The 27,378-nt window shown below is 37.8% G+C and overlaps 1 pseudogene; it reads right to left on the minus strand.

The window, feature by feature from the left end:
• Positions 1-1,677: 1,677 nt before the first annotated feature.
• On the minus strand, positions 1,678-21,572 carry LOC109504865 (uncharacterized; annotated as a pseudogene).
• Positions 21,573-27,378: the final 5,806 nt, after the last annotated feature.

A 27,378-nucleotide genomic window follows, 5' to 3' on the forward strand; every position in this document is an offset into this window, starting at 1 on the left:
ACTCGATCTGACCCACATGACTCAACCTGAACCGTTTCAAAGGACTCATGGACCCATTCCATTTTTTAGGTTGGGTCTGCCTTCATTGAATTTTGATCCCTCCTAACCCATGGAGACTTTTGAATTAATTTGGATCTTGAGATAAATGATCCCATCTGACCTGACCTGACCCGAACCCAATACTAGACTCGAATACTCAAAACTATGAGATATGTTTATATTACTGTTAGCTATAATTTGAATCAGTTGATCCACTAGTGTTTGGCAAGTCCAAGTGAACATATTTTAACCAAGACAAGGGGTGCCACTGAGGTGGCAACCCAGTGGAATGGGCCATTTATTTCCAACCAAGTGACCTAGGTTTGAGTCACGATGGAGCTCGGGCTTCAATTAAATGCTAGGGTGTGAATGATCGAGAGGGAGTGTATCTTGGTGGCCTAGACATAGGGTCTAAAAGTGGCATCTGATTCTTTGGCCCTCGGTGGTGCTGGAGTGACATACTCACCCATTGGGTTTGCCCATATGGTGGGGAGAAGGCCGTCCATTTATCCAAACTCGATCTTGAATCAAACATTCTCAAGCGGGGGTTGGGGCCCTATGGTTACGTGTGCCCAGGGGAGGTAGCTGTGCTGAGTCGCCCCCTTCCAACTCCCTTTTCACTGTACCAAAAGAAACCAAGACAAGGGGCATTTGATAATGGTTATGGTACAAATAATCAATATATTTATAATAAATTTAATAATTATTTTTGTAGTTTATTTTAGTATTTAAAAGAGGGTATGATATAAGGAGAGATGGAAGCTCCGACTGCTATCGCTAAAAAGTATTTGGTACATTGGAACAGAGTTGAAGTATAGCATATAGATTGGTTAAAAACTCATAATAAAAAGTTTGCATCATACAGTGAGATTTGACAAATATATAGATAAACAATAATAATAGTAATAATATCAGTCATAAGCACTACTTTTATTGTACTTATACCAAGAATTTGAGCTCTGCCTAAAGGCAGACCTAATAAAAACTCAAACTAATAAAGCTTATAGGTTTAATGCCTCTCAAAAGCTAGAAGGGCAACTCTCAGGATGTTAACCAACACTACCCGATTGGAACTCATATTGCTTCAAGTTGGCTCAATTTAATTTGAGTTGAGTATGAGTTAGAATACATATAGCTTCCTGAAAAGTTTGGATGGGTGAGTGAGCCCCATGCCATTATTTACATAATTTTTTTATGATTGTTTCTTATAACTCAGATCCAAACTAACTTGGACCCAGATCCGAACCAAACATGTATGTTATAGATCAGGATCAGGTTATACAGGGATCTGACTCGATCTAACTGACCCATTGGGTTAAGAAATTTGATCATGAACCCAATCCCATCTGATCCGATCTTCTATTGGACTGAATTAGTGTATAATATTCAGATTTGATCAAGAAACTGAATCAGATCAAGGTTACTCATGATCCGATCTAGTTCGACCCATTTGCACCCCTACATCCAGTGTGTTGGACAAAAGACAAGGGGAGTTAAAGTATTTTGAGACACAAATCATGAGCAACCAACAATTGCCCGGTTCAAAATACTGAAAATAGAAACAGGATTATCAATATCTATTCTACCATTAAGCAAAAAAAAAAAAGAAAAGAAAAAAAGGAATAACCATGAAGGTATCTACAAAGATGGGGTCGATGACTCCTTTAGCCACTGATCAAAGCATTGGCTATGGAAGGCATGGGAGCAAGGCAGTCGGCTCACTCCGGCCCCAACTTAATTCCTCCTAGCATATTGCAAACTCCTCTTGAAATCTGTCTTCTTGAATGTAAGTCAAGTGCTCCACCTTCATCATATAAGACCTACTTGCTAGTGCACCACCTATACTCTCCCTCCTCTTTCTCCTCTACACTATCGAGATAATAATTCTGCATGTTGTCGGCTATCTCATCATCCTCCATTGCTAGAGGCATCATCCGGAGTGACCTGACGATGTCTGCAATGTCGTTGGGTAGCAAGTCATGAGCATGGAGGATGCTCAGATTAGGCATTGATCATGTTGTTAGATACTGCTGTGGCTTCTGAGGTGAAGCAGAGCATTTGCAACTTGTAGAGCTGCTGCATTATCGTACAAAGATAGTGTGACATGGTAGAGACAATGTGTGGCACAACCTAGGGGAGGGAGAGCTGGATAAGATGGAAGTAGAAGAAGATGGTCTTGGGCAAGGGGTTAGTCTCTAGGAGGGAGAAGAGATCTTCAGCCTATCCATAGAAGATGGTGTGGAAATGACGGAGGAACGTGCACCTAGACCTGCCCCTTCGTTGCGCACGTACTCGATGATCTTTGAGTCAGAGGAAGGTGTTCTCAAGAATTGATTGTTAGAGTTTTTGAAGGAAAAACTCAAAATTTTTCTTCCCTCCAAAGTCCTCTATTGGTCTTCACTTGCTTTAGTCCCACATTGGAAAGAGACAATTTATTTTAGATGCTTATAACCCATCTTTCCTTCCCCTCCTTTGCTCGGGGGGTCTTGTGTTGAAAAATCTATCTTAAAGCTAATTGTTTGACGATTGTGCTAATTATAATTGTATATGAATTGATAAATAATAAAAGTTATTTGATTTTTTTTATCACAAGGTTACATCTTCTAATAAACTTCTATGTTGTGATGAATTCCTTAGGATTACTTTGATCGATGAAGAAAGATTTATCGCATAATCCTTAAACTAGTTCACGATCAAACGATATGCTATTATTAAGAAGATAATGATTTCAAGTGTAGGTTGTTGTGTGCCATATACGTTGATTGTCTTAGTAACCAAATGGTATAGAGACACTGGTATGGTATGCAGGTGAGATGTAGGAGTACATCATTACTAAACATAACCAACTGCAGAGCACTTTACTATCAAGGGTAGCTCATGAAAGATATGGATATGCGTCCCTCCGACCTGAGATCACTATGGTGACTTGCAAGCAACTCACTATACTTTGATGTCGGACTAACTGAGTTTCTAATTTAGTAATAAAAAATTTTTGGATGCAGTCAAGTACTTATCAAGTCGGTGCATGAGTCAAAATGGGATTGATCCCTTTGAATTAGTAGGAGTTAATGTATCAGTGTATTTTAATTTAGCAAAATTTGGGCTCGAATAATCCATGTGATGGATTTGAAAGATTGAAATACAATATGGATGACTTATCTAGTATTGACAGTTAAATTCTAGATCATCTTCGAGCATTAAGATCAAAAGAATAAATTATACGGTACCCATATGCCAATAGATTCTTGAATATTGCTTCGTCATCATTCGATCTACCCGGACGTCGGGTCACCATTGCTAGATGGTTACATCAATTGGTTCAAAATTTTATTTTTATGCTACCGACTTAGGTTCGAACCTATGGAGTTATACTCAAAAGAAGTTTCTGACTGATTATGTGGCTGATCAATGATTGAAAATCGTTCAAGGGCTTAATCATCAATTCGATTGATGATTAACCTTATCCAAAAGTTACAATAAATTTACTCATCAAGTATTAGTGAATTAATGAAAGATTAATTAGCAATTAAATTATTGATTAGCTCAATTTAATTGAGAAAAGAGGATTAAATAAAATCTCATTGAATTGGATTCAATTAGGTTTGATCCGATTAGGTTATGAGATGACCTAATAACTAAGGGAGAATTATCCTTGATTTGATTAAGATTTTGGTTCCATCAATTTCTAATTTAATTTAGATTTGATTAAAAATTTATGAATCTAATTAGATTGGATTTCATATATTTTATTTGGGCTAAACGAGATGTAACTTGGTTTAGATTCAAATAAGAAAACCAAGAGTCCACATTGTATTGGACTCTTCCTCCACTTGCGCCATAATTTTTGATGCCACCTATCTCCACGCACAAATAGTTTTTGCATGAGATTTTTTCATGTCAAAGAGGTCTTCTCTCTCTCTTTCTCATGACCAAATTTGATTTGATTTTCATAAAAAAAAAATTTTAAAATTAGATTTTAAAATATTCTTTATCAAAAGAATCTGTTCTCATCCAAATCACTCCACACACCAACTTATTTTTTCTCCTTATGTGTGCATCACATTGAGGAGGATTTTTGTTGTAAAAAATTAGATTAGGATCTTGTTTCACATAGAAAAATAAAAGAAGGGGCGCCCCTTGTTTCTTTTGGGGCGTGAAATTTGTGGAAGGGCAACATATCTTGAAGAGTCCAAGATTCTTAGGACTCTTCACCCAACCTTTTTATATATCAATAAAAAGGGGTCTATTTCTTACTTTTGTATGTAAGATACCAGAAAAGGAGTTCTCCATGTTGACAGGTTTTGAGACATAGTTCTTGGTGTGAAAAAGAGGAGGAGAGTCTTCTCTCTTGGAGTGTGCGCAAAACCTAGTCTTCTAGGATTTCTACCTCAGGATTTAGAAAGAAAGAAAAATAAGAGAGAAAATAGTTTTTTCTCCATCTTTCTTTCACATCCTCATCTTCTTCAGATGATCATCTTCAATCTCTAAAAAGATTTTAGAGATTTGAAAAAAAGATTCAGATCAGCCAAGAAGAAGATCTTCGCATGAGCTAGTACTCCTAAGAAGACTGATCAGATCCAGGCTTCAAGTAGACTTCCCATAGAGGTCGGACATGTATGTGGCTATGAACAATCAGTAAAGATCATTCTTACTATATCTCTCAGCAATGACGATCATCGACCCATGCTCAGGTATCGAGTTCTGAACTCAGATTAGAAGTAGATGTGATCTACTGCTTACATCTTTGCATGCAGATTTTATTATATAATTATTTTAGATTTTATATGTAACATATCATGTCATAGATTTTAAAGTAGATTGATTTGATAATTAGATCATATACATATTAAATTAATTTGATTAATCTAATAATCTTTTATTATAATTTATTCGAAAAAATTTCAAAATACATGCATGAAATCGCTTACGTTCACCAACAGTGGTATCAGAGTATAGGTTCGTTATGACATGTTATATGTACATATTAAATCTAAAATTTAATTTTATTTAGATCTGATATGTAATATCCTAGATCTGAATTTAATTAATGGTTGATCGCACAAACTGATATAAGATTGTCCTGCTGTAAGGTTTACCCTTTACAATGAAAAAATTATCCTAGTTTGTGCTGATCGTTGATAAAATCTGATTTTATGTCATGCATGTGATGTTTATAATCTGATTTAGATGTGATCTAAGAATATAATCAGATCTGATAAAATTTAAATTAGATCTAAATTCAAGCATATATGATATGTGATTAGATTAGATGGTCCGATTAGCAAATACTTAGATTGGGTTGATCACTAGGCCGTCCGATCATCGAAGCAAGAAGATTTAAAGGTCCTTTCTTTTCATTCGATGGGGTGCTCTTATAGTGTGTAGGGGTGCCATGTGATTAGATCTCATGAAGAAGAACACGAAAGGAAGAACTTATTTTTCTGCAAAATCTTAGATCTTGAAACCCTAGGTCTGTTGTATGTGATACAAAGTTATATGAAAAATAAAATATCTAATGTATATGATTAAAATTATTTTAATCATGAGAAAATAAAATCTTGAATCATAAAAAAATTTAGACGTGATCTAAAAGGTATTTATGATTGATTTTAGTTTAAGATTATGCAAGATTTTTCAAATCTGAAACTCCTTAAATCATGCTCGCACAATTACTGAGCCGACCCAGTTTTGAACTGAGTTGACCCAGTCCCCTTGTATAGTCGGCTCAATGTTGATTGAGTTGACCCAATTTTAGAATAAAAAAATTTTGTATAATATTTATTATAAATTATTTATAAAATAAAAAATTAAAATTATTTCAAACCTAAACATAAACCCATATTGATGCTAAACTTAATTGAAAATTAAATGAAGAATCGATTAGATCTAGAATTATGATTTAAAATCTAATGACAGTGCATAAAACATCTGGGCATGGGTTAGCTCAAATCAGATCCTCTTAATTGGATTAGATTTAAGGTTAGAATCAAAGAGTTAATGGACTATATAGAAAAATTGATTAAATCTAATCAAATATTGAATTAGATTAAATCAGAGTTTCTCTAGAACCAATACAATAGTTATAGATGGTCAAGTCCATATCTTTGATTAGACCAAATGGACTTTCATTGTGGCTCAGTGGTTGAACCCGAATCATTAAGTTGGTCAAATTGAAACTAATTAACCAATTGGTGTCTAAGATAAGTTTGGCATTTTGATTGATAGTTTTTAATTGGGAGCGGCTTACCTGGCTATTTTGATGGTGTCTAAGACAAGCTTAGCAGACCCTCCCATCGATCTCACTTATCTGATCAATTTGATGGATTATATCTTGATTAGATCGCTAAATGATTCGAGTTGACCCATGCCATTAAGGTTGATCAGTGTGACTGATTTAGGTGTCAATTCGTTTAGCATGACCCTAATCTGATTAAGTAACTTGATGAAGTCAGTGAGAAGATTGTGGTCTACTGATTGATCTTTTCTTCTTTTTTTTTAAATTAATTAAATATTTTAAATTATTAGATCTATAAAATGAGCTAGTTATGAAGATAATTGGATCATAGCCTCCCATTAAGGTGAATGATAATGAATCCATTATTTCTGATTGACATTGCAGGTGCTATCCATTTGATGTTCTCTCTAAATGATGGAATTATCATTCATCATATGATGACTCTATTGTACTATCTAATAATGGTTGGATTGATCGAGTCATCCTCTGATCTGATTATTCATTAGTTAGAATCACTGAGAAGGTTCATGTTAATGGTTTGACCTAACCAAAAAGTTCAGTGGAGGCCCATCACCTACTGAAATGAAATCTGAGGTAAAATTAATTACTAAAAATTATTTGAAGAAATAATTAATTGAGAACCTACCCATAGATGCATATGATTGATCAAGCCATCCTCAAGTCTATAAACAGTCTGTGTGGATTCTAGTACCTGCTAAGGGATTAAAGTAATTTCTCAAATTGGAGGTAGAGCCTACCAATTTGTATAAAATAGTGAGAAAACCTTTAGACTAAAATTCAAGTCTTTAGGTTTAATCAATTCATAAACATTGAGGTCTTGTATTTTTCTTTCAGTTATGGCTAAATATCCATTGCTTCATTCACTGTTTGACAATGACTTATTTATAAGATCCAACTTTGATAGATGGTGTCGGAAGTTGCAAATAGTTCTAGAACATGAATGAATCCTAAATATGATTATGGATTCAGCACCTGATGTTCTCATATTCAACACACATGATGCAATCAAAGGCACTTATCAGAAGTGGCCAATTGATCATATCACCATGTGGTGTTTTTTGAGAGCAATAAAGAATATGAATTTAGTTGTAAATTCAATGATGCTCAGTGGGAGAAAATCTTTCAAATATCGAAGGAGTTCTTTTGTACCTTTGAAGATGTGTCTTCAGTGGGGCAACAATCTTTTGAAAAAGAAAAAGAAGGTGCTAAAGAGTCATGCTTGGGTTAATAAGTCTGAACTGATAAAAGAGTCTAAGGTTAACCTAGTCTAGCAGAGTCTTTTGATTCGATCAGGCTAAGGAAGAAAAATCAGGAAGGATTGCTAGACAAGGTACTTATATGATAACACCTTGTGATTTTTCTATCTATGATACTACTACCTCGATATTGGACATTAGAAGTCCATGCAAATTGTTACCACTACTTCAGGTCAGTAGAAAGTTTGAAAATAGCAAGAGGTTCCTGAACATTAGAGATAGAAGTTATATTCCAAACTTGATTTTAGGAATCATCGAGTCTATTTTCAATTCTAACAATATTATTTTAGTGATTATCACTATTATCTAATGATTTTATGATATCATTATGAATGATGTCAAAATCACGTGGACAACTAAGAAATGATATTTATATAGCCTGTTAGTGTACTGTACACAACAAACAAACTCTTTAGAGTAGATAATGTCATGGAAGCCTACCTTTGACAATTTAGACTCAGTCATATAAACAAGAATAGGATCAACAGGAGATAATTCTCGAAGTCAATGATTGTGAATCATTGTCAACCTGTCAATCCTATCCCTTTAGTAAGATGACCGAATCACCTTTTGCTAGAAAAGATGAATGAGCCAATGATGTTTTGAATCTGATACATACTGATGTATTGGATCTATGAATATATTTATCATAAATTTAAATTATTTAAAATATTTAAATAATTTTTTAATAAGATAGAGAAACAAACTAGGAAGAGCATTGAAACTTTTCGATCAAACTAAAGAGAAGAATGCCTTTTCAGTGAGATTTTTGACATATCTAAAAAAGAATAGGATTCTCTCTTATTAGAATCAACTTTGTTAGACATAGTTTGATTTATGATGGGGTTTACAAGTCTGTCAGTCTCCTTTTAGGGTTATACTCTTGGGACTACTTGTTATGTTCTGAGCTAGATTTTGAATTAATCAATTGCAAAGACTCCATATGAGATATGGACTAGGCATAAGCCAATACTTTTTTACCTTAGAGTTTGGGAGTGCTTATTTTATGTCAAGCATTTGCAGACCAATTAGCTTGGATCTCGATCCTATATGTATTATGTTGTAGGATAACCCCAAAAAATCGAGGGGATATAACTTCTATCGTGCTAAAGAATAAGAGTTGTTTGGTATTTTTTTTTTAAAAAAAGAGTACCTTGATGAAGGAGCTGATGCCTCTAATGTGAAACTTATGAAGTTCGACTGATAGAAGAATCGACACAATCTAGTAAACCCACAGAATCATATTTGATTAGATCAAATTCAGAACCCATTGTAGAGGTACCATTAAGGTGATCCAATAGAGTATCATGTTCGTCGAATAGATACTTCAATATCTTGATATGGGACATGATCCTGTTGAACTCGATGAGAATAATAAAGATCTGATCTCCTATATGGATGCCATATAAAGGTCTGACTCTGATTAATGGCTTGGAGCCATAGAGTCCGAAATGAAGTCTATAATGGTCAATAGTGTATGGACACTCATTGATCCACTCAAAAGGGTAAAGCCCATAGGGTGTAAGTAGATCTTTAATAGGATCAGAGAGCACAGACGAGAAGGAAGAGACCTACAAAGTCCATCTGGTTGTCTAAGAATATTGTCAATGTTATGGTATTGACCATAGCGAGATATTTTCTCCTGTGGTAATACTAAATATTTTGGAGTTAGAACGTATATTTTGATAAATGATCAAAATGCATGGCTTCGTTGAGAACGAAGATAAACCCTGTAAATACAAATGAGTTAATAGTTTTGTGAGTGTATTTCTTATTTTGTATATGAATGAAATTTTCTTAATCGAGAATGATATTTCTTACATTATAGAGAATAAAGGTTTCGCTATTATCATTGTTCTCCATAAAAAGATTTGAAAAAGCATCCCTCATCTTAGGGATGAAGATCTATAGAGATACATCTAAGAGGCTGCTTGGATTATCTCAGTCCAACATACATAGAGTGTTTATGAGTAGAATCTATTCTTTCATGTGCACCGTATATGAGACTGGATATGGCATACTCACTAGGGTAGTGAATGGATACCTACAAGATTTGGATCAAAATCACTGGAAGGTCATCCTTAGATATTTGAGAAATACTAAGGACCAGTGATTTAGTTATGAAGAATCTGACTTAAAACTTATAAAGTATGACTCTAATTTTTAGTTGGATATAATAATAGCAAGAACATGTCAGAATACATCCTTATCCTAAATAATGAAGCAATTTGCTGAAAAAATTTCAAGCAGAGTAATATAGCCAATTCAATTTACGAGGCAGAATACATTACAGCATTCGATGATTGCAAGAAAGCTATGTGATTGTACAAATTTATTAGCAAGCTGAAAGTGGCATCTTCTGATGATGGTCCTACTGTATTATATAGCATTGAAGCCATAGCTCATGCCAAGGAGCCAAAATCTTATTAGCTTATCAAGCATTTTGTATCGCTACTACCTTGTTCGAGAAATCTATTAAGGTAACGTCAATCTTTAGAAGATTGACGGAAAGGATTACTAAAGTCTCAATATCTAGGAGTTTTGAGATGATAAATCAAAGATGGGTATATGATACTATATTGATTGGCTTTAGTCCAAGTGAGAGTTGTTGAAAAATGTATCCTAAAGTCAATCGTTTGACGATTGTGCTAATTATAATTATATATGAATTGATAAATAATAAAAATTATTTGGCCTTTTTCATCATAAGATTACATCTTCTAATGAACTCCTATGTTGTAATGAAGTTCTTAGGATTACTTTGATCGATAAAGGAGGATTTATCGCGTAATTCTTAAACTGGTTTGCGACCAAACGATACGCTATTATTAGGATGATAGCGATATCAAGTGTAGGTTGTTGTGTGCCATATGTGTTGGTTATTCTCGTAACCAAATGATGTAGAGATACTGGTATGGCATACAGGTTAGATGTAAGAGTATATCATCACTGAACATGACCAACTGTAGAGTACTCTGCTATCAAGAATAGCTCGTGAAGGATATGGGTATAAGTGTCCCTCCGATCTGAGATCACCATGATGACTTGCAAGCAACTCACTGTACTTTGATATCAGACTAACTGAGTTTCTAATTCAGTAACGAAAGATTTCTGGATGCAGTTAAGTACTTGTCAAGTCGGTGCATGAATCAAGATGAGATTGACCCCTCTGAATTAGTAGGAGTTAATGTATCAATGTATTTCAATTTAGCAAAACCTGAGCTTAGGTAATCTATGTGATGGATTTGAAAGATTAAAATACAATATGGATAACTTATCTAGGATTGACAGTTAAATCTTAGGTCATCCTTGAGCATTAGGGTCAAAAAGATGAATTATACAATAATCATATGTCAATAGGTTCTTGAATATTACTTCGCCATCATTCGATCTATCCGGACGTTGGGTCACCATTGCTAGATGGTTACATCGATTGGTTCAAAAATTTATTCTTGTGCTACCGACTTAGATTCGAACCTATGGGGTCACACTTAAAAAAATTTCTGACTGATCATGTGGCTGATTAACGATTGAGAATCATTCAAGGGCTTAATCATCAATTCGATTGATGATTAATCTTATACAAAAGTTATAATAAATTTATTCACCAAGTGTTAGTGAATTAATAAAAAATTAATTAATAATTAAATTACTTATTAGCTCAATTTGATTGAGAAAAGAGGATTAAACAAAATCTAATTGGATTGGATTCAATTAGTTTTGACTCGATTAAGTTATGAGATGACCTAATCGCTAAGGGAGAATTATCTTTGATTTGATCAAAACTTTGGTTTAATCAATTTTTAATTTGATTGAGATTTGATTAAAAATTTATGAACCTAATTAGATTAAATTTTATATATTTTATTTGGGCTAAACCAGATGTGATTTGATGTGGATTCAAATAAGGAAACCAAGAGTCCACATTGTATTGGACTCTTCCTCCACTTGCACCATAATTTTTGATGCCATCTATCTGCACGCACAAATAGTTTTTGCATGAGATTTTTTCACACCAAAGAGGTCTTCCCCCTTTCTTTCTTACATCCAAATCTAATTTGGTTTTGATAAAAGAAAAATTTTAAAATTGGATTTCAAAACATTCCTCATTAAGAGAATCTGTTCTTATCCAAATCACTCCACACGGCAACTTATTTTTTCTCCTTATGTGTGCAACACTTTGAGGAGGATTTTTACTGTGGGAAATTAGATTAGATTTGATTTCATATAAAAAAATAAAACAAGGGGCATCCCTTATTTCTTTTGGGGTGTGGAATTTGTGGAAGGGCGACATATCTTGAAGAGTCCAAGATTCTTAGGACTCTTCACCCAACCCTTTTACACGCCAATAAAAAGGGGTCTATTTCTTACTTTTGTGCATGTAAGAGATCAGAGATGGAGTTTTTCATGTTGAGGGGCTTTGAGGTGTGGTTTTTGGCATGAAAAAGAGGAGGAGAGTCCTCTCTCTTGGGGTGTACGCAAAACCTAGTCTTCTAGGGTTTCTACCTCAGGATTTGGGAAGAGAGAAAAATAAGAAAGAAAATAGTTTCTTCTCCATCTTTCTTCTATATACTCATCTCCTCCAGATGATCATCTTCAATTTTTAGAAAGATTCTAGAGATTTGAAAAAAAGATCTAGATCAGTCAAGAAGAAGGTCATTGCATGAGCTAGCACTCCTGAGAAGACCGATCAAATCGAGACTTTGAGTGGACTTCCCATAGAAGCCGGATGCATATGTGGCTGCGAGCAACTAGCAAAGATCATCCTTACCATGTCTCTCAGTAGCAATGATTATCAATCTATACTAAGTATCGAGTTTTGAACTCAGATTAGAAGTAGATATGATCTACTGCTTACATCCATGCATGCAGATTTTATCATGTGATTATTTTAGATTTTATATGTAACATATCATGTCATAGATCCTAGAGTAGGTTGATTTGATGATTAGATCATATGTATGTGAGATTAATTTGATTAATCTAATTATCTTCTACTATAATTTATTCGAAAAAGTTTCGAAATACATGCATAAAATCACCTATATTCACCAACACCTTGAGGGGATGTGGATTTTCTATTTCACATGCACGTGCTGGCCTAGCTCGATGCGTGCGATGATAGCAAATTATTTTATTTTTTTATCATATTTTATATTATTTTTTATTTTTTTATTTTATTTTTTAACATATTTCTCTGATCAGTCGCTTTGCTTCTCTTTGCAATCAAATGGTCAAATGATCGTTTATCCCAGATATCGTATTTTCTTATCGAAGTACCTTCTACAGGCATCTGCTCATGGCCTATAAAAGATCATGAGTCTTAGCCTATGGAGTATCTAAGAATTAGCGATCTTTTCTATTCTATTTCCAAGAGTCTTGGGGTAGAATTTTTGATAATCACTAGTATGAGGTTCAAAAATTTGCCTTAAGACAGTGATCACATGCTTTCAGAGTTTTTTTCTTCTTCTTCTGCTTCATACATTAACAAGCCAATCCAACCAGGCTCTCACTAAGTTTAAATTTTTTTTTTATCCTTATCACATAGTTTAAATAACCTTAGAGTTTATCAAAATCTTTTATGTAAATCTATCCTCTCTTCAATAGAATACTGTTTGTAGAAGGACTCTGTTCTAGCATCCTAAGACAAATATTTTAACGATCTCTACATTCTGATTTCATTTTCTTCGAATTTTCATTATCCAGATATAAGGTTTTGGTATTTTACTTTGACTGAATTTCTTAAAGATTGATAAACTATGGTCGCTCCTGTTACTCTATACAACACTACCCGACAAATAGTGTTATTTTTTTCAAATTTCTAACTTCTATTTTGAAACCAGAGAGTCCTAATAGACTTTAATTCTTATTTGTAGTTCTATTTTTAGTAATTTAATTCATTTGAAATATAGAATTACTGCATTATCATCCATTAAAGGCGGATTACTATTATCTGTTTATGGGTTTCCTATGTAACATTCCTAAAATACTATAAACTCTATTTGTAGCTCTATTTAAACCCTTTTTAATCAAAATTTTTTGTAATCTTATCTTTTTTATCATGAGTGCTGAGGAGCTTTGATCCTTAAATCTGAAAAATTCAATGGTCATGGATTCTATAGATGGCAGGAACAACTTGAGGCCTGATTAATTACACTTGGCCTAATCACTGCCATTAGAAAAATGCCACCTTATGATGTGTCATCTTCCTCATGTAGAGTAAGATCCTCTTCCAGATCTTCTGATTCCTCAAATACCTTTAGAAATGATAAGTCATCTGAAAAAATTGAGTTTCATTATAGGTCCAGGATTCTAAGTTATTTATTAGATGTACTATATGAAACCTATAGAAAATACAAGATCGCTAAGGAACTTTGGACTACCCTAAAAGATGCTTATAGTAGAGACAATGAAGGGGCTATGAGGTTTACCATTAGTGACTTTAGCAACTTTAAGATGGTAGACAATGTCTCTATTAATGACCAAATCCATCATTTCAAAAATTTGGTCCAAGAGATTTATAGAGGAGACCCGACATTAGATGAGAACTATGAAGTTTCAAATCTAATTGACAAGCTCCCACCATCATGGACTAATTTTGGACATGATCTTATAAGATCCCAATGCAATCTTACTCTTAGATTAGTGATTCAAGCTATTAGAATAGAAGACCAATATCGAATTAGAGACTTAAAGGAAAATCAAATAAAAGCCAAAATAAATCTGATCGAATCTCAAAACTTAGAATAAAATCCTAAGGGTCAGAATCATTATAGCTTGAACCAAACCTTTAAACCCAAGAACTTCAAAAATAAGGGTAAGAAAAAAAGGGGTAGATTTCAAAACCAGCCTAAACCCAATTCTCAAATGATAGGATTCAAGAAACCTAATGATGGGAGGTTCTGCTTCATTTGTGGTGAAGACAACCACCTTGCACATCAATACTTTTATCAAAAGAAGAAAAAGGTTATGATCAAGAAAAAGAAAAACCAACCTCAACCTAAACCTATGGTTAACACGGTAGAAGGTAAACCATCCACCTTTAGATCAGTATCCTTCATCCCATTAGTTAATTTTACCTATAAAATTACTGGTTGGTGGTTAGACTCTGGTGCCAATATCTATGTTTGCACTGATAGAGTATATTTTTCCTCTTATCAGGACTCAAGTGGAGGAAGTGTAATTATGGGAAATGAAATAGCTATCAACATTTTGGGCAAAGGAAATGTCAACCTAAGATTTACCTCAGAAAAAAATATTATCCTTCGAGATGTGTAGCATGTTCCAAACATTAGAAAAAATCTCATCAGTAGATCCTTATTAGTACAATTAGGATATAAAATTGTATTAGAGTCTAAAAAGATTGTAATTTTCAAAGATGATATATTTATTGAAAAAGGATTTGTATCTGAAAGATTATTCAAACTTAATGTAATTTCTCCTTCAATGAAAATTCTTTTGTTTCTTCTCAATCAATCATGTTGAATTTTGAATATTGTGATGTTTGGCATGGTAGACTAGGACATGTGAATTTTAAGTTCATTTAAAAAATGTTCAATTTTAATCTTATTCCTAAATTCAAGATTGATCATAAATCTAAGTGTGAGATATGTGCTCAATCCAAATAAACTAGAAAACCTTCCAAATCCATCCCACATCAAGATATCCAACTTTTTGAACTTGTACATACTGATGTTTATGATTCTTGCAGAAATCCAACCCATGGTGGAAGTTGTTATTTTGTAACCTTTATAGATAACTTCTCCAAATATTGTTATGCTTATCTCCTAAAGATCAAGGATGAAGTCTTCAATAAGTTTAAGGTTTTCAAAGCTAAGGCTAAAAATCAAACTAAAAAGAAGATCAAAATTCTAAGGTCTGATCATAGAGGAGAGTATACTTCAAATGAATTTAGTATATTCTATGAAGAATATGGTATAAGGCATTGCTGAATAAAAAAATAAAACTCTTTTAGTCATGGTTAATGCCATGATCATCAGTTCTAGTGTTCTAAAAAACTTATGGGGAGAATTTCTTTTGACCTCTACTTTCATTCTTAATAGAATTCCATCAAAAGATAAAAAAAAGACTCCCTATGAGTATTGGAAGGGACATGCACCAAAGTTGAGTTACTTTCGAGTCTGAGGGTGTTTAGCTAAAGTTGTTATTCTAGAATCTAAAAGAAATAAGATTGGTCCTAAAACTATTGATTCCATCTTTGTTGGTTATTCTCTTGATAGTAATACCTATCATTTTCTTATTATTCATTCTAATTTTATTGATATATCTACTAATATCATAATTGAATCCAAAGATGCAATCTTCTTTGAAAATATATTTTCTTTTAAGAATTGAATTTCTAGATCCACCTCTGATGATAACTCTTGTTCCTTACCTAGTTCATCAACAATCTCTAGTCTTCCAATCCCTAATGATCCTTCTTCAAATCTACCTGATCTTCCTTCTAAGCCCAAAAGGAGCAAAAGGATTAGGATCGAAAAGAACTTGAGTAAAGGGTTTTTTACTTTCTTAGTTGAGGATATACCTACCTCATACCAAGAAGCTATGAGAGCTCCTGATGCTCTATTCTGGAAGGAAGCAATCAATAGTGAGATTGAATCAATTATTGGTAATAATACTTGGATTCTCACTGATTTATCTCTTGGAACCAAATCATTAGGTCATAAATGGATCTTTAAAAAAAAACTTAGGATTGACAGATCAGTGAAAAAGTATAAGACATGGCTTGTAGTCCAAGGCTTTAGACAAAAAGCAGGAATTGATTTCTTTGGCACTTATGCACTTGTTGCTAGCATTACCACTATCTGTATCCTTTTTGCTCTTGCTTCCATCCATAATCTTTTTGTGCATCAAATGGATGTGAAGACTGCCTTTCTTCATGAAGATCTTGATGAAGAAATCTATATGACTCAACTTGAGAGTTTCATAGTGCCTGATAAAGAGCATAAAATATGCAAGCTTATTAGATTCTTATATGGATTAAAGCAAGCACCTAAACAATGACACGAAAAGTTTGATAGTATCATTCTTTCTTATGATTTCCAAATCAATGAATCTGATAACTATCTCTATCATAAAAGATTTGATGATCAATATGTCCTTCTTTATCTTTATGTTGATGATATCTTGACTCTAATTCGATCTTGATTTAATTAATGATGTCAAAAAATTTCTTTCCCATCATTTTGATATGCAAGACCTAGGTGAAGCTGATCTAATCCTAGGCATGAAGATCATTCGATCCTCTAATTCTATATCTCTATCTCAATCTCATTATACCCAATTATTAATTGATGAATTTGGCTTCTCTGATTATTCTTCTATTTTTACACCTTATGATCCTTCTATCCCACTTATGAAGAACTTTGATAAACCTATAAATCAAGAAAGATATACTCAAATCATTGGATCTCTTATATATCTCTAAAATCGTACTAGACCTGATATTGCTCATACTATTTCTAAACTTAGTCATTACACTAGTAATCCCAATAAGATTCATTGGACTACTCTTGAAAGAGTTTTTAGGTGCCTTAAAGGTACTACTTCATATTATCTTAGATTTGTTGGTTATCTAGTTGTATTGGAGGGGTACAGTGATAAAAACTGGATTTCCAATTCATCTAATGTAAAATCTATTTTTGGCTATATATTTCTTCTTGGTGGTAGTACTATTTCTTAAAAATCCATCAAGCAAACCATTCTAGCCAGAAGCACAATGAAATCTGAACTTATAGCTCTTGACTCTATCTGCTTTGAAGTCGAATGGCTTAAAGATCTTTTATTTAAAATTCTTTTAATTTCATCTTCTATTCCTCCTATTTTAGTTCATTGTGATTCTAAAACTACAATAGATGTTTGCAAAAAGAAACTAATAAATTCAAAAATTAGCAGACATATAAAGGTAAGATAAAAATCTGTAAGAAAGCAAAAAATTCATGGCATTATTTCTTTATCTTATATGAAAACTGATAATAATCTTACTGATTGCCTTAGTAAAGGCTTAAATAGGACTAAGGTCCTAGAGTCATCGAGGGAGATGGAACTTAGCTTATAATGGGCCTTCCAGCAGTGGAAACCCAATCTTTATGATAGGAGACCACTTAAAGGAGGTTCAATATGATAATAATAAGCTGATTGGCTGGCCAAAGAGTATATATTTTTATATGTATATAGGAGTTTTCACTCTATCCCATCCATATAGTGATCAGTGCTCTTATATAGATGTTGAGGAAGAGCATAGCTCTGAATGAGTTTCGAAGAGGTAATCTCTTTGAGATGTGACTCTACATACATCCTTAGAGGACTCACCTATATGAGAGCTTCTGTATATGGCCACGGCTATGGGACATGGACAAACCCTAAGTGCTCTCATGAATTGAAAGATACTTGTGCAGGCCAATAATACACAACCCCATGATAGATTCTTCTATACTATGTGTGTGGTAGTTAAAATCTGGGTCAAAGAAACGTAGTTCAAGATTTGGTTCATTTCGATTCTTTCAGATGAAAACTATCTATACTAAGTGAGGTTAAAATACTTCACCCATTGCATAGTATAAATACTTAGTAATAAAATTTTTATTTATTTAGATATTAAATAATTAGTATCATTTATTTTAAAATTTTGAGTTTTGAGGGGGATTGTTAGAGTTTCTGAAGGAAAAACTCAAAATTTCTCTTCCCTCCAAAGTCCTCTATTGGTCTTCACCTACTTTAGTCCCACGTTGGAAAGGGATAATTTATTTTAGATGCTTATAACCCATCTTTCCTTCCCCTCCTTTGCTTGAGGGGTCTTGGGGGGATGTGGATTTTCTATTCCACATGCATGCACTGGCTCGGCCCGACACGGCTCACGCACGTGATGATAGCAAACTATTTTATTTTTTCTTATCATATTTTATATTATCTTTTATTATTTTATTTTATTTTTTAATGTATTTCTTTGATAGGTTGCTTTGCTTCTCTTCACGGTCAAACTATCAAATGATCGTTTATTCCAGATACCATATTTTCTTTGATCGATCGCCTTCCTTCAGATCCATCGATTGAAGAGCCTTCTGTAGGTGTCTACTCGCGGTCTATAAAAGACGATAAGTCCTAGCCTGTGGGGAATCTAAGAATTAGCGATCTTTTCTATTCTATCTTCGAGAGTCCAGTATTTTGAGAACTCTTTTTCCCTTTTTCATTATTCTCTCTGTTTCTATTTCTGATTTTGTTGTTGAGTATTGTTGGTGCAAAATTCCGCCAACACCGGAGAAGCTGGAGTCGAGGGGATCGCGGCCGTCATCGGGACCTGCAAGAAAAGTCTAAACCGGAGTTGGGGGTGCTCGATAAGACCCTCCGACGCTCAAGTCAGTACTCTGCTTCAACAGAAATGGAGCACTCGAATGGGATTTTAGTAGAGTTTCAAGATAGAATTTTGAGCTTAGAGGAGAACGTACCTGGGAGGATCTCTTTTATAGACGGGAGAGCATAACCACTTGACAGCGATGTCTGTAACCATCTGGTAGTGGGTCATTCAAGGCCACGTGGAGTTTGTTACAGAGAGTGGAGTGATATCCATTGTCGCGACTTGCCAGAGAGTGGTGGGGCCACGTGGAATCTGTTACAGAGAGTGGAGTGGTGTCCGTTGTCGTGACTTACCAGAGAGTGGTGGGGCCACGTGGAATCTGTTACAGCGAGTGGAGTAATGTTCGTTGTCGTGACTTGCCAGAGAGTTCGGACCGGATGGCTAAAGCTCGATTGGGACGTCTGGTGGAGCAGAATAGCTCTCTGTCTCAGTAATCTGAGAGAAGCTCGAATATTTTCGAGGTCGCTGATGGGCTGTTGTTGGGTGCCTTAGGCGTTGATGCTGTAGACTGAAGTCATCTGCTGTAGAAGCTTGGGCGGGAACTTTCTATTGGAGAAGTCCGATAGGAGTCTGATTGCTAGAGAAGTCCGTCTGAAATTTGTCTGATATAGAAGCTCGTCTGAAGACTGTCACTGGAGAGGTTCGGTTTCATGGGGAATCCAGCAGAAGGTCGATCGATAGTGGAGTTCGAAAGGCATTGTGGAAGTTCGTCTGCTGGAGGAGTCTTGAGGACACTGTGGAAGGTTGACCGCTAGAGGAGTCTGGAATTCAATTCTATTATAGAAGCTCGAACGAAGATCGGTTGCCGTGGAAGCTTGGATGGAGACTTCTTATTGTAGAAGCTCGGATAAAGTTCGCTTGCAATAGAGGTTCAGAGTAGAGATCCAACTGGTGGAGCTCGTCCATTGTAGAAGTTCATCTGGGATCCATCTACTGTAGAAGTTCGAACAGAGTCCGACTCTTGTAGGAGCTCGGATGAAATTTGAAAGGCAATCGACCATCGTAGAAACTTGGATGGAGTCTGGTTACTGCAGAAGTCCTGCTGCTGGAGAAGCTCGGTCATTGATGAAGTCTGAAAGAAGTTTGGAGTAAAGTCGATCGTGGCTGGAAGAAGTCTGGAAGAGATTCGGAGAGTAGTCGATCACTATAGAAAATCGGCTGATAGTGAAGCCCAGAGAGTATTTGGAGCAGTCTGGTAGATGAACAGAGGAGCTCATTATTGGAGAAGTCCAGATGGCATGATAGGAGTTCGTCCATTGGAGGAACTGGGAGGACACTATGGAAGGTCGACTGCTGGGAGAGTCCAGATGGTATTACGGAAGCTCGGATAGTCGAGGGAGTTCAGAAAGATGCCGCACAAGGTCAGAGGCCGGAAGAGCCCTGGGAGGGTCGGCCTCTTATGAACTTCAGCTGGGGTTATTTTATACCCAACATCAGTCCTCCTACTTTCGAGTTTGGGTTCCGAATGAAGGAAGTACAGAAAAATTTTCACAGCCAAAGTTGCCTCCCTCGATTTCTGTACTCGATTGTGTCCAGATATTTTGGCATTTGGCACGCTGGTGCTGAAGTCTTTTCAAATTGAGGTGATCCAGAAAGATTTTTTCGAAACTCCTGTTAGAGCATTGCTCTAGGTACGGTGCAATAATGATTCTATCAGTTGTCAGCCACCTTCAGCCACCTGTCATGATGAGTGGGACACGTGGCGGTTGCAGATTGGCCAGAGGAGATCTGCAATCATTATTGCATCGGACCCTGTTGCCTATTTAAACCTGCCCCCCTCCTTCAGGGGTTTCACTTTGCCTGAGAATTCTGTTGGAGCCCTTCGTCTTTTTCGAGAACTTCATCTTCCTCCAGTGTGTTCCTCTCAGTTTTAGGCGCTCTTCGAGTCGACCCCCATCACCCTTGCTGCCTTTCTACATCTTTCGGACCAGCCTAAGTTAGTTCTAGAACCCCTCTCTTTCTTGTTCTTCTTCCATTTTTTATCCTTCGCATTACGCCCATTCGATTTCTCCACGAGCGCCTTGTTTCTTATTTTTTTTGATTTTTTTGAGATTTTTTAGGGTTTTCTCTTGATTCAAAATGTCCTCCAACACTTCCTTCTGTAGCAGTTCTAGGAGTTCGTCCATTCCAGCCCCCCAAAATCTTAGTTTCGTGGATGAGCCTCGTTCAATCTTTATACCGGACACCATTCCTAGCACTCTGACTTCAGACGAACTCTCGCTGATCAGGATTCAGTACGGGATTCCTCCAGAGTACAAGTTTGAGCTTTTCGGACCAACTGACCGGGCTAGTGCCCCTCCTCCTGGTCGCTTCTGCTTATATCATGAAGCTTTCTGCGTCGGGCTTCGGCTTCCACTTCACCCTTTTGTCGTTGCTCTATTTCTAAGCTGTGCCGATCTTCTTTCATTGCAGATATAGATGCAGACGTGGCTCGGATGTTAGCCAAGGGTCTCAAGGCCCACAAGAGGAAAGGCACCGTACTTTTGGGTCGGCGAAGAAGGCAAGGGTAGAAGAGACAGACCCAGTCGTGCTTCACCTTGATCGCCCAGAACCCATGCTTATGGTACATCTTCGACCGCGAGTACTTTTCGATCCCACGGATGAGCTCGGGATTCTGGCTCGAAGCCCTTGGTTTCCTTGGTGCCATGGAGAGCGAAGGAAGATAGGAGGGGAAGAAACCCTAGAAATGGAGGAGGGATGGAGGTCGGAGAAGTAAAATCCTTTAAGGGAGACTGGAAGAAGAAGTTGAGAACTTAAAGCAATCCCTGACAATGGCTGAAATCGAGAGTCCGACATCGGAAGAAGTCGAGCTTTCCTAGAGCCTCTTTTACCTTTTGTTCTTCCATGTATTCTTTTCTTTTCTTGTTGTTTTTTTTTTGGGCCTTCAAAGGCTTTGTAATGCGCACTTTACTAATGAAATGAAAAAGAATTTTTTCATTACCTTATCTATTCTTGCATTGAGTTGTCTTTTATCGAGCCTCTTTTGTCTTCTGTCTTATTCAATGTCGACGTTGTTTGAAGATTCCTGATCATCGTCGTGTTGATTCGCCTTTTTTGTTCATGACCAAAGATCTTTTTGAGGCCATTGGAGTTTAACGCTTCCCGACATTCGAGCTTGGGGCCCGAACTTCTCGTTACTTTGAGGAAGTCTATTTTCTCCTACTAGTGTTGGGCTCCCCCTTAGAGACTGAAGGTTTTTGACAAGGGTTTTCTTCCTCATTGAGATGAAATCCCTTGAGTCTTAGATGTAGTTTATTTTTCTCTTATCTCTGATGTAGCTCGTCACTTTTTCTTTTTCTCTCCCCCTTTATTTATGTTTGGGCGAGGGTTTTTTCTCTGCTCCTAACGGGGTTGTAGGGGTGTAGAGGAGCTGTTGAGGGGCTTTTTCTCTTATCCGATCTCAAACAATCAGATCTTCATTTGTGTCAGGATGAGATTCTCCTCCTGTTCCCGACTCAATCAATTTTAGCTCATGTTAGGATGAGGTCTTCCTCTTGTTCCTAACAGGGCTGCGGGGGCACATAAGGGCCGTTGTAAGGGCCTCTCTCCCCATCCGGTCTCTGAATAATCGGGCCTTCGACCTTGCTCATGTTAGGATGAGGTTCTCCTCCTGTTCCTAACATGGCTGTGGGGGTGCATAAGGACTGTTGCAGGGGCCTCTCCCCCCATCCGGTCTCTAAATAATCAGACCTTCAACCTTGCTCATGTTAGGACAAGGTTCTCCTCCTATTCCTAACATGGCTGTGGGGGTGCAAAAAGACCATTGCAAGGGCCTCTCCCCCCATTCGATCTCTAAATAACCAGGCCTTCGACTTTGCTCATGTTAGGATGAGGTTCTCCTCCTGTTCCTAACATGGCTGTGGGGGTGCATTAGGACCGTTACAAGGGCCTCTCCCCCATCCGGTCTCTAAATAACTGAGCCTTCGATTTTGCTCATGTTAGGATGAGGTTCTCCTCCTGTTCCTAACATGGCTGCGGGGGCGCATAAGGGCCGTTGCAAGGGCCTCTCCCCCTATCCGATCTCTAAATAACTGGGCCTTCGACCTTGCTCATATTAGGACGAGGTTCTCCTCCTGTTTCTAACATGGTTGTGGGGGCGCATTAGGGCCGTTGCAAGGGCCTCTCCCCCTATCCGATCTCTAAATAATCGGGCCTTCATTTGTGTCAGGATGAAGTTCTCCTCTTGTTCCTGACATGCTTAATTTTGATTGTCTGAAGGAGCTACTTCCTGTCGTTATAAGCTCATGCCAAAAGAAAAGATATGTGAATATGTAACTCTTATTTAAGGCAAAGTTATCGATAATACATTTGTAGATTTTTCGAATCTCATGATCGCAGAAGATCTGCTCCTCTGAGCTCTTTTAAATAATATGTTCCGGGCCGGACTACCTCCTTGACTTCATACGGGCCTTCCCAGTTCGGGGCGAGTTTTTCTTGGTTCTTAGGTTGTGAAACAGCAGCTCGTCGAAGTACTAAGTCCCCCGCTCTGAAGGCTTTGCTCTTGATCCGGGAGTTGTAGTAGCAGGCTGCTTTCTGCTTGTAAGCTGCCATCCAAACTTGAGCTGTCTTCCATTTTTCTTCTAACAAGTCGAGGTTGGCCTTGAGATCCTGTGAGTTGCACTGCTCATCGAATGCCACGACTCACACCAACAGAAGCTTGAGTTCGATCGGGATCACGGCTTTTGTTTCGAAGGCTAAGGCTAAGGGGGTCTCCCCCATGGGCAGTCTTTGGGTAGTTTGGTATGGCCATAACACATGATAAAGCTCATCTGTCCAAGTTCTCTTCATCTTTTCAAGTCTCGCCTTGATTCCTTGCAACAGAGTCCTGTTAGTAACCTCGGCTTCGTCGTTTGTCTGCGGATGGGCTACTGACGTGAAGTTATGGGAGATGTTTAAGTCCTCACAAAATTCAGCAAACCTTGCTCTGGCAAATTGTCGCCCATTATCAGTAATGAGAGTTCTGGATAAGCCGAACCTACAGACAATCAACTTCCAAACGAAGTCCTGCACTTTGACTTCTGTAATTTTCACCAAAGGTTCAGCTTCAACCCACTTGGTGAAATAGTCAATTGCCACCAGGAGGAACTTTCGCTGCCTGGATGCCATGGAAAAAGGTCCAAGGATATCCATCCCCCATTGTGCAAACGGCCATGGGGCACTCAAGGGTGTATGTTTGGAGGCAGGCTGTCTTTGGATATTCTCATATCTCTGACACCGATCACACTTTTGACATATTCGATAGAGTCGTGGTACATTTAGGCCAGTAATGACCTTGTCGGAGTAGTTTGTAGAATAAAGATCTGGCCCCCAGGTGACTTTCGCAGACTCCTTCATGTACCTCCCATAAGGCAAAGTCGGCTTCAAAAGGTCGGAGATATTTCAGGAGGGGCAAAGAGTACGATCTCTTGTACAGCTTGCCTTCGTAGAGGATATATCGGGAGGCCTGGTTCCTAAGCTTTCGGGCTTCTTTTGCATCATGAGGAAGAACTTCATCTTTGAGGTATGCAACCAGCGGATCAATCCACCTGGGTTCATGGCTGATCTCCATTACAAGCTGCTGTTCTTTCGTACTTGGGCACTTTAGAACTTTGAAGAAGATTTTCTTGGGCAGTTCAGCTAGAGCCAGTGTAGCCAACTTGGAGAGAAGATCGGCCCTGATATTTTCTGCTCTTGGAATCTGCCTGATGTCAAAGTTGCCAAAGGTGGGGATGATCTCTTTTACCTTTTCGAGATACTTGGCCATACTGTCCTCCCGAGCTTCATAATTTTCGCTGACTTGTCCCACCACTAATTGGGAGTCACTGTAGACTTGGAGCTGATCTACTTCCAACTCTTTGGCGATCCTCAGTCCTGCAATCAGAGCTTCATATTCTGCTTTGTTATTTATCGCAGAGAATTCGAAGCGCAGCATGCACTCTGCGATAATCCCTTCCAGATTGATCAAGATCAGGCCTGCACCCGCACCTGACATGTTGGAGGAACCGTCCACGTAGAAGGCCCAAAAACCATCAGGGAGATCTGTTCTTTCTTCAGGGGAGTTCGGCTGGAGCCCTGGGTTGTCAGTTTCACCTCGCTTAAGTTTGGCTTCTTCTGGGATAGTACATTCCACCATGAAGTTTGCCAATATCTAGGCTTTTATCGTCGGTCAAGGTCGATAGTTGATGTTGAATTCTGTGAGCTCGACTGCCTATTTCGCTATCCTTCCGGAAGCATCCGCTCGATGCAGAACCGTCTGAATCAGCTGGTCGGTGAGCAGTGTTATGGTGTACCCTTGAAAGTAAGGTCGGAGCCTTCGAGCTGTAATCAACAAGGTGTAAGTTAGTTTCTCTAACTTAGTATACCTGATTTCGATGTCTCTCAATACTCAACTTATGTAGTAGATCGGTCGTTGAATTTTTACTTCTTCCTTAACCAGAACTGCTGTGAGAGCCACAGGAGAGACCGCCAGGTACAAGAATAGCTCCTCTCTAGGTTCGGGCTTCGTCAATAGCGGAGGTGAGCCAAGGTAGTTCTTCAATTCTTTGAATGCCTGCTGACATCCAGTGGTCCAACAGAAGTTCTTCAGCTGCTTGAGAGTCTGAAAGAAAGGTAGGCACCGTTCGGCCAACCTTGAGATGAAGCAATTCAAAGCTGCTACTCTCTCAGTAAGGTGCTGAACTTCTTTTATTATCTTCAAGGTGGTTATTTCCTGGATGGCCCGAATCTTTTTCGGATTTACTTCGATCCCGTGCCCTGATACCATAAAGCCCAAGAATTTTTCTGAGGTTACTCCAAAAGCGCACTTGGCAGGGTTCAGCTTCATCTTATATTTTCAGAGGACACTGAAGGTCTCCTCTAGGTCAGCGACATGGTTCATTGAGGATTTGCTTTTTACAAGCATGTCATCCACATAGACCTCCATGTTGCGGCCGATCTGCTCTTTGAAGATCTTGTTCACCAGCCGTTGATAGGTCACCCCTGCATTTTTGAGGCCAAAAGGCATGACCCTATAACAATAAAGATCACGGTTAGTAATAAAAGTAGTTTTTTCTTCATCCTCTGATGCCATCCTAATTTGATTGTAGTCAAAAAATGCATCCATGAAAGTGAGAAGCTCATGGCCCGAGGTTGCATCCACTAATTGGTCAATTCTGGACAAAGGGTAACTGTCCTTCGGGTAGGCTTTGTTCAGCTTTTTGAAGTCTATACACATCCTCCACTTGCTGTTCGCCTTCTTGACAAGAACCACATTGAAGACCCAGTTCGGATAGTTGACTTCTCTGATGAACCTAGCTTTCAGGAGTTTATCAACTTCCTCAGCTATTGCTTTCTGCCTTTTTGGTGCATGACCTTGGATTTTTTCCTTTATCGGTCGATGTTTGGGATCAACAGCTAGACGGTGCTCCATGACTTCCGCATCAATCCCCAGCATGTTCATCGAAACCCAAGCAAAAACATCCGCATTCTTTTATAGAAAATTGATGAGCCATGTACGTACCTATTCTCCTAGGTTGGAGCCGATCTTCACCACATGCTCCTCATTCCCATCGTTCAAAGGAATTGAGACAAGATCTTCAATCGGCTCACCCCGTTCTTCAGCAAGGTCATCGCGGGTGTCTAGTCCATCAACCAGACAGGGGTTAGACTGACCATTTCTTTGTAGGGCTATGTTATAGCAGTGTCTCATCAGGACTTGATCTCCTCTGACCTCTCCAATCCCTTGGCTAGTAGGAAATTTCAATTTCAAATGGTAGGTTGATACCATAGCTCGGAGGGCGTTGAGGCCAGGTCAGCCGAGTATTGCGTTGTAGGCAGACGGTGCCCTTACCACCAAAAAATCCACTTGCACCCTAGATTATTTTGGGTACTGACCTGCAACTATGATCAAAGTTATTACTCCTTCCACCGGCACAGCATCGCTAGTGAACCCAACCAATGGAGAGCTTATCGGCCCTAATCGACCATCCAGAATGGATATTTTTGAGAATGCATCGTAAAATAAAATATCGGTAGAGCTTCCATTATCAACAAAAATGTGGCATACATCATAGTCAGTAATATTTAAAGAAACTACAACCGCATCATTATAGGAAAATTGAATCTCCTTGGGATCTTCTTCAGTAAAGATTATAGATTCTTCAGTCCTCTGCCGCTTGGGCAGTCCGGCTGATCCACTGGCTGCTCTCCGTCGAGGTCCTCCAGAGATGGTGTTGATGATCCCAATTGGAGGCCGATCTCCAGGCTATTCTTCCCTCCTTGACGGCTCTGGCTGTGGTAGGGCCCTCGACCGATCTTCCCTACCCTCAGACCAGCGTCGGATGAATCTGTCGAGCCGATCTCATCTGATGAGCTCCTTGATCTCGTCTCAGAGCTGAATACACTCCTCCGTGTCGTGGCCGTGGTCATGATGATAGAGGCAGAACTTGTTAGGGTTGCACTTCCCGGGGTGTGTGCACATCCTTTCCGACCTTGGC

This window comes from Elaeis guineensis, chromosome 1, assembly GCF_000442705.2.
Source record: "Elaeis guineensis isolate ETL-2024a chromosome 1, EG11, whole genome shotgun sequence".
NCBI lineage: Eukaryota > Viridiplantae > Streptophyta > Magnoliopsida > Arecales > Arecaceae > Elaeis > Elaeis guineensis.